This window comes from Corvus cornix, chromosome 2, assembly GCF_000738735.6.
Source record: "Corvus cornix cornix isolate S_Up_H32 chromosome 2, ASM73873v5, whole genome shotgun sequence".
Taxonomy (NCBI): Eukaryota; Metazoa; Chordata; class Aves; order Passeriformes; family Corvidae; genus Corvus; species Corvus cornix.
This window is the reverse complement of record NC_046333.1, coordinates 21,911,516-21,923,680: the sequence shown is the minus strand read 5'-3', so window position 1 is coordinate 21,923,680 and position 12,165 is coordinate 21,911,516. Positions and strand designations below refer to the sequence as shown.

At 45.3% G+C, this 12,165-nt stretch overlaps 1 long non-coding RNA gene across 1 annotated transcript; it reads right to left on the bottom strand.

Moving 5' to 3' along the window:
• Positions 1–1,570: 1,570 nt before the first annotated feature.
• On the bottom strand, positions 1,571–8,711 carry LOC104688877. Its single transcript, XR_751698.4, has 4 exons — positions 8,063–8,711; positions 5,740–5,829; positions 5,077–5,168; positions 1,571–4,426 (listed from the first exon to the last, which is right to left on the bottom strand). It is a non-coding gene; the product is annotated as an uncharacterized LOC104688877 (long non-coding RNA).
• Positions 8,712–12,165: the final 3,454 nt, after the last annotated feature.

The following is a 12,165-nucleotide window of genomic DNA, read 5'->3' as shown; positions in this document are numbered from 1 at the left end:
GAGTTATCAGGGATGAGTCCTGAAGGAGATAAGGAACACTGCCCCACCCGCTTTAACAGTTTATGAAGATGGTGACAGAATACATACTTTTGGTTACACCTTACATTGTAACCTAAAACAAACACCTCTTCAGAGGGAAATCTCCCCTCTCCCCTCCTCACTGAATTCTCACTGCCAAAACCCAGCCTGAGTCCCAGCTCCCCTTCCCCTGTCTCAATCTCTTCAAGGAACTGGGCTTGAATTTTCCAATCCGGCAGGGTAATAATGCTGTTCTCCTTACTGTATATTAATTACAGTAATTGCTTTAGAAATAATTAAAAGGAATTAAAAGAATGAAGAGATGATAAAGAGCTGCCAGCTTGAACCAAGGGATACAATTTGCTTCAAGGGACCAACTTTAAAATGCACCAAATAAAAACACAATGATACTGCATTATTCTTTTAGATCAAGTTAGAGATAAATATTGAAGAATACAAAAGAATCTTTTGAACCCCAAAAACTCTTTTAAGATATATACAGGGCAGGGCTGTACTGCACCCCCAAACCAAGAAGAATTGGGAGAAAAGACAAACCCAGACTGAGATTCCTGGGAGATTGGTGCAGCTTTAGCCAGAAAAAACAATCCTTGGTCTGAACACACACCTGTGAATCCCAGGAACCTGTGACATCATCAATACCCTCATGGTCCTTTTTATTAAAAGCAGATTTCCATGGAGAATTAATGAAATACAGAGAATTCACCTGAAATGTAAAGGAACAGTTCCCCCAACACAGCAGGTTGCAGCATCCAAAAGAAAATGAACAGAAAGATTATGGACTGGGATCATCACCAATCCCAAATTACTCATGTGAAATACCATTCTGCTTTATTTTATAAATCACCACTTCTCTAAAAACCTTTCAATTTTACTTCAAATTCCTCAAGTTCCAAACTGCAGCCACCAAGATTTTACTACACCACGTCCATGGAGGGATACAGGAAAACACAAAGGGTATGGTTCTCTGGGAATGTGTCTTGGTTTTGGAGACAAAATTTTAGGAGGAAGCGCTCCAGAATGAGCGCCTCCTCCAAAGGGAAAAGGGCCTCCTGTAGATACAAAAATGCTGCTAGCAAGGATTTTCTTGCTATTTTCTAAGTCTGTGAGAGACTTTTCTCTCTCACAGAAGAGGTAGCAGAGTAGGTAAACAACCAAGCCACCTGCAACCTTGAAAAGTCTTGTTTATGGTATAGTAGAGAAATATTTTGACAATGGATGTTTTGGGATTTTGGCCAATCACCCCCAAGGGGTGGCTGATCCTTTGTCCAATTAGACTATGAAGAAAAAAGTCTATAAAAGAGTTTGTAAAATAATTAAATAAATCAATCTTGCTGCACAATTCCTGCCTGCTGGATCTTCTCTCCTCCTCCTCCCTATGGCTGCGGGACACGGTGATATACTGTAGGAACCAGGCCTGCGGTAATAGCCTCCCCTTCTCCTCCACCAATGGGACAAATTGGTAACAACAAGTGAAAGTGGGAAAAAACCCAAACTGTTTATTAACACAAAACAAAACAGGGTAGAACAGAATAAAACAAAACTCAAAATGCAACAAATTCCCAGAGAGGGAACAGACACTCGGGCTCGGACCAGCCAGGGCCACCCTGTGGGCCCACTGGGGCCACCCGGCAGGCTCCCATGACCAGAGGGAAGGGAAGGGAGGCATGAGGCAAGGGGAGGGAGGGGAAAAAGAACAAAAAAAAACCAACACAACCTTTTTCCAGCTAGCCAGAACAAAAAAAACCGAGGAGCAGCACAGCGCTCCCAGCGCAATCCCTCCCGAGCCCCCACTGAGCCCCAGAGCCCCAGAGCCCGTTGGGCTGAGCCATTGAACCAAACCACATGCGGGTGCCATGGTTCCAGCCTCGCTCCCTGGATCCATCTTAAAGACAGAGTGTCCTTGGGCATTAAGCAGACAGTTAAGGAATAAAGCGGCCTCATAACATCACCCCAGGACAGAATACTCCTGAGGAAGCACACTGACCTAATCTGTGTCTACTGCCCAAAGAGAGATCTCTTCCAAACGCCTCCGGCTGCACTCGGTGTGTCCTGACGGTTCCCATGTTGACACACCACATCTTCCTCTGCCTGATGCCTTGAGAAGTATCCCTAAGGTGCCACCAAGAAAGGAGCCTCTTACGGACACAGAGTCTTGGGACTCGGGAGAAAAAAAGGAGTTTTCGGTATTTAGGATCTCCCACTCCATCAGCACTGATAGCAAACACAGCGGCCTCAGCAAGACACGGTGAGTCAGATCCTGTCTCACCTCGGCCTTTCCGCAGGTACAGTCTGACAGGGGGAGGAAAGACAATGGGCTAGAATGGACAGCCTACTTCCAGAAAATCATCATAATCCACAAACCATTAAGTAGAGCTGTAAGAACTGCCTGAGATGTTAATTTCCCTGCAGACTGAGAGCCCAGAGCGGCACTAAGGTGAAGTGCCATGAACAGACTATGGAAATCCCAGAAGTACAAGCTACTCGGCCAGTTCTATAAAACTGGGATATGACCATCTTTTGTCTCACCTGGTGGAGGAAGCAGGAGCGATGATATTCCTTCCGATGGGTTTTTTGGGATCTGCAGCAAATGTGGCAGCTCCGTCTACCTGTGCCACCACCCAGTTTGTGGAAATGATTGCCATACAGGAGAAACAACCAAAACCCAGTTATTTTTCACAATCAGAACAGAAAAGCAGGGAAAAAGGACACAGGGACACTCCAGGTGTCCATTACTGTGGGAGCAAGCCTCTCCAAACCAATGGGAGCAGAGACTGAGCAACAAAGCCATTGGGACCAAATCGCTGGGCTTTGTAAGAAAAACAGTGAGTTTTACCTTGGCAATAAAACCCAGTTGATGTTCACCTCATCAGCCAGGTGCAGCACCATCCACAGGAAGCTGGCCAGGTGCACCTGCCTGGCAGAGAGCTCCCCCCCTTTCCTAGGAATCCATGCAGTACAGGGCCATGGCACTAGCCATGATCAGCAGTGTCTACCTGGTAAAGAGCAGGCAGGGCTGTAAGTCTTGGTTCCAATCCCAAGTTGCCTCCACAGGTCTCCTGGGAGCTTGGAAATCATCAGCACTGTTTCTACAGTTATAAATTGAGCTTCAAAGGTGCTCCTCAGGCTGGCACTGAGGAACCATTAATTCCCTGTGTTTGTACAGCCACATCAGCTGGAGCCAGTCACTGGCACCCAGAATTCCAGCAGGAAGACATGCTGCTGACACCTGACTGTCCATGGAACAAGCTACTTCCCTGGAGAAGCCAAAGGCTAATCCTATGTGGGAACAAAGTCCATGAAATCAGTGTAATTACTGTGACTCAGCCATCATGGCCAAGGCCTGATCCAGCACCTGGGTCTGGTGATCAGTGTTAAAGTCCTGGCAGAGGCTGCATTGTCTAGGACATCACTGCCAGACAGGCTATACCTGCAAAATCAGGGAAAATAAAGGAATGAAACTTGAGTGACAACTTCATCCACATGAGTTAGCCAGGAGCTTTGCCAAAAGACTGGAATAAAAACTCACATCCCTGGGAGAGATAAAAACCGATGGAAAAAATGCAACATGTGGTGATGAAGAGAAAATGGAATGACTGGAACCATTTTAAATGGATAAGAAGAAACAGCCTCATGTGATACTAAGGGAGGTTTAGATTAGATACTAGGAAGTCTCTTAGTGGAAAGGCTGTCCATCCCTGGCAAGCTGCCCAGGGCAATGAGGGAGGTCCCATCCCTGGAGGGATTTAAAGCAGTGTTGATGTGGCACTTGGGGACACGGGACAGAGGCGGCCTTGGCAGCGCTGGGGGAATGGCTGGGCACCGTGATCTCAGAGGGTTTCTCCAACCTGAACAATTCCATTATTCCAAGGACACTGTATGTGGCCAGCACAGACACACCTGTGCCTGCTGCAAACATCATTTCACTTCCTCTCCTTTGCTTGCTTGCCAAATATTCCCTGGTGACAGGGAACATGGGAGCACTCCTTGCTGCAGGAGAAGCCAGCAGGATTAGATGAAATTCCTTTCAGAAAGAGCTAACAGGATCCAGCCAGTACTGTCCCCAACTGCTTGGGAACCTCCCATTCCCTTCCAGTAGCAAAAGAGAGGGAAATCACCTCGTGCTGAGGAGCAATGACATGAGAGCTATGGGGACAGACTGCCAGAGATGGGAGAAAAAGATCAACACCAGTGGTATGCAAAGGGAGCACCTGCCAAATCAACCTCCAGGAACTGTGGAAAACATCTTCCAACTGAGTAGTGAGTCAATATATTCCTGTCCTCCAATCACAGACCTTTCAGCCACAGCCAGGAGCTGCTCTGGATGGAAGGTCCCCTCCAAGTCCATGGATGTGGCTTTTCCCTCGCCACCCTCGTGGTCCATGGGGAGCTAAAGGAGAAGAAAAGGAATGAAAAGGGAATAAAGTATCCATAAATACAGCAGATATTGCCACATGCCCTTACAAAAAATAATATCCCAAGTTATTATGATTAAAGTCCCATTTAGCAGGCAAAAGCAAGAGGAGAGATTCCTGGTTCCCATCTCCAACACCTTCTTTGTAGTACCTGTCACCCCAGAGTGCCAGGACAAGGGGAAATGGCTTCCCACTGACAGAGGGCAGGGATAGATGGGGTATTGGGAAGAAATTATTCCCTATGAAGGTGCTGAGGCCCTGGCAGAAGCTGCCCAGAGAAGCTGTGGCTGTCCCATCCCTGGCAGTGCTCAAGGCCAGGTTGGATGGGGCTCGGAGCAACCAGGTCTAGTGGAAGGTGCCCCTGCCCATGGAACTGTATGGTCCCTTCTAACCCAAACTATCCCAGGATTCCATGATTCCACACAAGAGAACAGGTGCTCAGCTTTGAGCTAGGAAGTTTAGGGAGTCAACAAAATTATCAAATTAAGTCCAAGCCTCTAATATTTTATGGAATAGCAACCTCTAGAGAGTAAACACTTTGAAAGTCAAGGAAAGTGCCCAAATTAGCAAATATCCCAAAGCTGTGGTTTCTGAATACTGGATTGTAATTAAGTGAACCACCCACCTGACAGGCGACTGCCTGGCTGTGACACAGCTGAGTCTTCCCAGTATAGAATTCCCTGCATAACTTTGTTATGGACCCCATTTCCGTTTTTCCTGAGGAGAAAATAACAATAATGACGAATAATAAAAATTAAAAGGTCGCATGCTAAAGGTATAGATAGATAGATACATACATACATACATAGATGTATATATACACCACATATAAAATATTACATTTATAGTTAAACACTTAATTTGGCTGAAAGTTTCAAAACTGACTGGGAAAAGTGGTTGTCATCCTGCGGGTTGTTCAAGCTGTAGATAAGAAGTTCAGGTATGTTTCTGAAGATGCTGAAGAGCTGAAATTACTTGTTTTAATTTTTGGATTACCACAGCACTGGGGAGATGATGATACCTGGTTTTGTTTTCCCTAAATATGTCAGGGACTTAAATAAACCAGAAACATCCAAAAATGGACAGCTCTTGGTCTTGCATCATAACTAAAAGGGTTAAAAATATTTCTGCAGCTTTTAAAATAAAAGCAGTTATTCAAGAGAGTCCTAGAGGTCTTTCATCCAACAACAACTTGTCTTACGTTGTTCCATGCAAGGATCATGTTCATGGGAAAACCCCACCCAAATAACTGAGCTTCAGCAGGAAAGAGAAATAATAAAATGCTGACCTTCAAGCAGTTTATCGAGCTCTTTGGAGCCAGTGGTGATCTGGATGATCTCTGACCATTGCTAGTGGAATTCTGTGGCTGTGGTGAAACCTGTGGGAATTAGTTTGGCTGCCTCAGCCTGAGGGAAAACCAAACTCATCATTTCCAGGAGAGTTCATGCCATTCATTAACCCCCCCGTAATTATTATTTCCTGCCTTGTGGAGAGGCACCTGTATCATTCCATGCAGATTTTACTTTATAGACCTTCCTTGAGTTAGTACCTCTGAACATAACTGAAATTCTGCTCTGAGAAAAAGCTCCAATATCCCTTTTGTCTGTTTTATGGAAATACTCTCCCCTTAAACTCATCTCTTCTCTTCCCTGAGCTTCAGGGACTTGCTGGTCCTGGGATTTCATCAGGAGAGCACTGAGTAGGTGGGATACCCAGCCTGAATAACTGTAGAAAGGCACGTCCAACCCTGGAGCAGACAGGCTGGAATGTTGTCTGAGTACACCACAGCCCCAAGCATCAGCTGTCTGGAGATGCTCTGGATTGCACTTCACAGCCTCAGTCAATCCCCACATGGGAAAGCCAAGTGTTTTTTCCTCCTCTGAGAGAGGAAAACACACGATAGCAAGGGGTCTCCCAGCTGACCTGGTACTCATGGGCAGCTGTATCACTGAACAGGATCTTCCATTGTGTCTCTCGGTGCTTCTGGAAAATACTGCAAGCCTTGTGGGTCTGGGGTTTAAAAGCTACTTTTGGGTCAGCAAAAAGGTCTCTGGCTGGGATAATTCACTGAATTCACTGATAGATCCTGAAATCTGTTTCAAAGTGCATAAAAACCCAAAGGAAAAGATGCTGAGCACACAGGAGTTCAAGGTGCTTCGGGCACAGGTTCCCTGAACCACATGGAAATGATCCCAAGCCTGGCTTTGGGCTGCCCCCCCTGCACATTGCATTCTCAGAGCAGCCCCAGAAGGCCAGGGAGAAAGGAATGGGTGTGGGAGGCCCTCTGGGAACCCCAGCCCTACTTCCAGTGAGAAATGACACTGTCGGTGCCTGCAGCCCTGTGCTGGTTTGGCCAAATTTAGAAATATATCCTCTGAGAGAAGGCAGGTTACAAACCACCCCTCCCTCACCAGGTTTGGGGAAAAAAGAAACTTCTTCCTTGAAGGAAAGAGAAAGAGATAAAAACTATTTATTTAGCAAACACACGGGAGAAGGATAATACTGCTAAATAATAAAATCTTTCACTGTGGAGAAAAACCTGGAAAAATGTTTGAGTCTTCCCTTTGGTCTCCCTCCTCCTCAGAGCTGGGACTTGGCCCAGGGCCAGGCCCTCGGTGCTCGGTGGAAAGTCGTCCCGATGTGTTCTGATATTGAAGCAGTCCAGCAGAGAAGAAGGGGAAAAAAATTGGAGTCCCAGGAAAACAAAGTTCAACTCTCTGGAGGAAAAGGAGCTGAAAAACTGGCTGAAAGCTGGCTGGAGAGAAAGCAAGCCAGGTGCTTCCCTCCGCTCTGGCTCTCCTGCCACCACTGAATGCAGAGAGCCATCTCTATCTCTGTGTCCTCAAAAAACATGAAAACAAACTGCAAAACTGCTTTGAAAGTTTGTTGGGTTTTTTCTCTCCCCCCTCTCAGGCTCAGTTTAGAGGCATAGAAAGGCATAAAACTAATTTCTGGGCATAGAGCAGTGATAGGGAATACAACATCAAGTCACCCCAAGACAAGCCCTCACCCCATTTCATGTCGCTCAGTGGGTGGTTCTTGATGTGGCACCTGGGGACATGAGTTGGGGGTGGCCCAGCAGTCCTGGGGCAGCAGTTGGACCTGATGGTCTCATAGAGCTTCCCCAGCCTCAGGGATTCCATGGGACGCCCAGGGACTGTCCCAGCTGCACAGGCAGGCACAGGAAACTATTCCACACATGAAATTGCCATGACCCAGAGCACTCCAGGCCATTCTTGAGAGTGTGCAGAGAGCAGGAAAAGACACGGTTACAGCACTGATCCTGCTCCCTGCTTTCCCAGTAGTGCATGAACATGATTTCATCCTGATCCTGAGAGCGCCAAGGAAAAGAATTATTGAGGCAGCACTGAAGATGCCGCTTTCCTGACACTCCTGGCCCAGAACCACGGCCCAGCAGGTTTCTGTGGGAATCTGAATTATTTGTGTAGTTCAGAAGCTGCACATCCCTAAAGCATTCCCTTGGGAACATGACGCTTCCCACAGGCATTTTATACTTCAGTGTGCACTTTCAGCACATTGAGACAGTTTAAATCAGAATGAGGTCACTTGGTGACAGCACAGCATTAGATCAGGAGCATCAGGAGACTCACCAGACAACATTCACTCTCCATGGGCTCTCCATTCCCATCGCTCCAGCTGCAGCATCTTCATTTCTCACAGTTCTGTTTCAAGGACTCCTCTCAGGAAATGGATCTCACTGCTCGCTGCTCAATACCCTTGAGCAAATCCTCAAGGGAATTTTAACTCCCTACAAACAGCAGGAATGACCAAGGACAGCTGCTGTCATAGGAAAAGCGGAGGATTGTGATGATCAGACACCTTTCCCTGTGAAGGCTTCAGTTCCCACCTCCATCCCTGAGCAGCTCTGCCTCAGTCCCACCCACTCACTCCAAAATGGCTCCATGGGGTTTAACTCCAGCTCTTTGGATCTGCCCATCCCCACCGCTCTGGCAGGCAGCACTGACAGCACAGCAGGGGAACACATGAACAGGTACAGGCAAGGGCACACCAACGCCACCAGGTCCTGCAGCACAGCTTCTTCTGCTTCAGGGCCTTCCTTTTTTGGTACAGATTCACTGGAATTTAACCTCTGTGAGAGCCTAATAATAAGAGAAAGGCTGCAAAAAGTGCTTCGACGTTACGACTGCTCAACACCTGAAAGGGTTCAAAAGTGCTTTTTCATTATGACTGCTCTAAACCTGAAAAACTCCAAAAATGCCTCGTCATTTTGTCTGCTTATCATTATACGGGCGGTTTGGACTGTGGGTAGCCCGCCTTGAGGCCCATAAAAAGGAAGGCAAAACTGGTGTAAGTCGGAGGGAAAAGCGAGGGGCAGAGTCCCTGACCTTTGTCTTTCCCCCCCACCACCACCATCGCCTGCTTCGAGACACTCTGAGACCTCCTGGAGCTGACACTGCCCCCCTGAGGAGAACCCCCCTGGACCAGAGTCAGGAGTCGCAAGTGAGTTGTGGAACCCCTACCCTGCTCCTGCGTCCCGTGGTGAGAGCACTGTGAGTGGACCAAAGCTCGGCTGCAATGACCAGGCACCATGCCTGCAACTCGGTAGGACAGGCGGCCGCATTCATGCCAAACTGCTCCTGAGATCAGAGAAGGCAGATAAGATGCTTCAAACGACAGAAGAAAAAAAAGGGCAAAAACTGCTTCACTCCCCCCACTCCATCTTGGCAGCACTAAAGGTAGCACAGTGTGGTGGTGACCTATCCTATGCTTTTCTTTTTAAGTAACCTTGGCTTTTTCTAACTTTTCTCTACTTTTCTCTTTCCTTCTCTTTGCCCCCTTTACTATTAAATAAAATACATCAATTTTTTGGCATCAACATTTAATCTCGCTTGGTTTTAATCTCGTTTCTGGGAATATTTTGAACCTTCTAAGTTCTTTCCAGTTTATGCAGAGAGAGTTAGCTTTCTTTGCTTTTCTGGATTTAAACTGGATCATAACAACCTCGTAAAAAGCATCTGGCAAGACTTAAAATTAACCCAGAAGTTCCAGTGCATCACTGCATCACTGGGATTCCAGCTACTGAATGAGCTATGAGAAGCAGTGAAGAAACTGGGACCTCACAGGTAAATCAGGAGCCGCTGTTCAGCCAACAGCAGTGGCAATAAAGGTACTGAGTCAGGACCTCACCAAAACTACATTAAAAGAAATGCCAACACCTTGAGAATCATCTTGCTCAGCCCAGAGTCCATCCAGCACTCACAGAGAGCTGCTGGGAGGCAAAATTCTCCCTGCTCCTCCTGCCTGGGAAACCCTGCTTGCAGCTCCTGCCCCCGCACCTCTCACCTGCATCATTATCCTTTTCCTGTGTCTTTGTTAAATAAATAGTTTTTATCTCTTTCACTTTCCTTCGAGGAAAATTTTTTTTTTCCCGAACCTGGTGGGGGAGGGATGGTTGTAACCTGCCTTCTCTCAGAGGATATATTTCTAAATTTGGCCAAACCGGAACAGAGGGTTAAAAAAACTTTCTGTAAAGTGGCCATCTTTGATGTGGCATCATGAGACTTCCACCCTTTTTTGCCATCTTGGATTCTGGCAGAAACCACTTCTGCCTAAGCCACCATCTCTTGAATGGTACTATAAAATACACCCACTCCTCAGAAGGGCGTCTATTCCACTGCTTGAACCAAAGTCCGACTCCAAAAATAACCATGCCTTTGCACCATCCATGTCTCCAAACTGTAAATCGCCCCTTGAAATCATGCTGAATTCAGGGTTACAGTTGCAGTTATGGTTATGGTTAGATTACGGTTAGATTAGGGTTTGGGTTGGGTTAGGGTTAAGGTTAGGATTAGGGTTAGGGTTAGAGTTAAGTTTAGGGTTTGGGTTAGGGTTGGGGTTATGGGTTAGGGTTAGGGTTTGTTGGCTGTTAGTTAGTTAGTTAGTTAGTTGTCACATAAACAAAAACAGGACTTTGGTTAAAGTCTACACTCGAGTTTCTGAAGAGGGTTTTCTCAGTGTACTAATTTATCTCTTTAAGTCGTGTTTTCATGCCTGTGAATCGTGCCTGAATTAGTAATCTTTTACTTTGAAGGTTCCTGCCCATATTCTTGAAACTACATGATGACAACTGATGCCCACAATTTTCATGTCAGATTTAATTTTTTTTTTTTCCCTTTATGCATGTCACAAATTCCATCCACCCTTCTTTTACAGCCTCCGAGGGGGTTTTTCGTACAAATGTGGGTTCCTGCAAGCAGCTGCATGTTCCTGCATGACTGTGCCTTGGGCAGAGACCTACTGATAATTGAGAGTTTATTCCATGTGTAATATTTATAAAGTAGGGTAAATAATTTGCATGGCTTGTGCATGCCAGCCACATGCTTAAATAAGCTACTCTATTGCTACTTATAGCAAAAGCAGAATTGATCTACGTTGCAATTACAGTGAGTGGTTAAGAAAATCACACAGGGTGTTGCTGAGTTATTTCTGTTGTCCACATCAGGCAGGAGACCGGAATTTTAACCCTTTGTTTTTCCTTTTCAAGATGACTGCCCTTAGTGTTGGACCATTTTTGTTTGGATGTCCGAATCCCTCTCTGTCTCTTACTCTTCTTCATTTTTCCTTCCTTGAATAATTTTTGGTTAAAAAAAGCTTAGTAACCCTACATTTTGCCTGATACAGGAAGGTGGAAAGTACTTTGAGATTTTGGAAGCAGGAAGACAATTTCTTGCCCTTTGTTGTTATGATAAAGTGTAGAGCAAAAAAAAACCTGTTAGGAACATTCAGTTCCATTAATTTAACAACTGCACGGGTCATCCAACACATATTAAAGGGCCAGACTTATACACAGCTTTAAAATTTTGAAGCCATTTTAAATAAACAGTTGAAAATATAATCATATAATTTTATTATATTGAAAGCCTAGATGGATTTGAGGGATCAGGAAGACGAGAATATGGGTCACTGTATATTATATATTGCAGTAGAAGTATGGTTTTAATTTCACTCACAGCCTTACATCTGTTCCTTCTGGAGGTGCTTTCATTTAGTTAGAGTGGAATGTGTTGAAATTCTGAAAAGTCATGATTGAAAAGTCATTCAGTCCTTTTACGGACTAATCGGATTTATTGATGTATTCAGCAACCTGATCCTGTGGTCGGGAGTCCAGACCAATAGGACCAGGCTGTTTTCACTCAACCAAATAAATGGTCAAGCTTCTGCTGATGGCAGTAGGAAGACAACCAGATCCAAAAATTGGATTAGTTATTTTTTCTGTATAAATGTGGAAAATTGATTTTATTTTTTTGTCTATGGAAAAAGGCAGGGATTAAACAATTCCTTAAACGGTCAATAATGTTTGAGTACCCATCTGACCTACACAATATTATTTCCAAACTTTCTGGTACATGCTCATATAAGACCCCTTGCTTGCTTGCTTGCTTGGGGTTTTTTACTTATTTTACACTTTTTTAAAGTTCTTTGTCAGGTTTCAGTATGGAAATCTTAGAAAAATTATTAGACCATTTCAGCTCAGTATAAATATGTAAATAGAACTGCTAGCTAAAAAAAAAAGGGTTGGTATTACCGCAGGCCTGGGCCCTAGGGTATATCACCGTGTCCCGCAGCCATAGGGAGGAGGAGGAGAGAAGATCCAGCAGGCAGGAATTGTGCAGCAAGATTGATTGATTGAATTATTTTACAAACTCTTTTATAGACTTTTTTCTTCATAGTC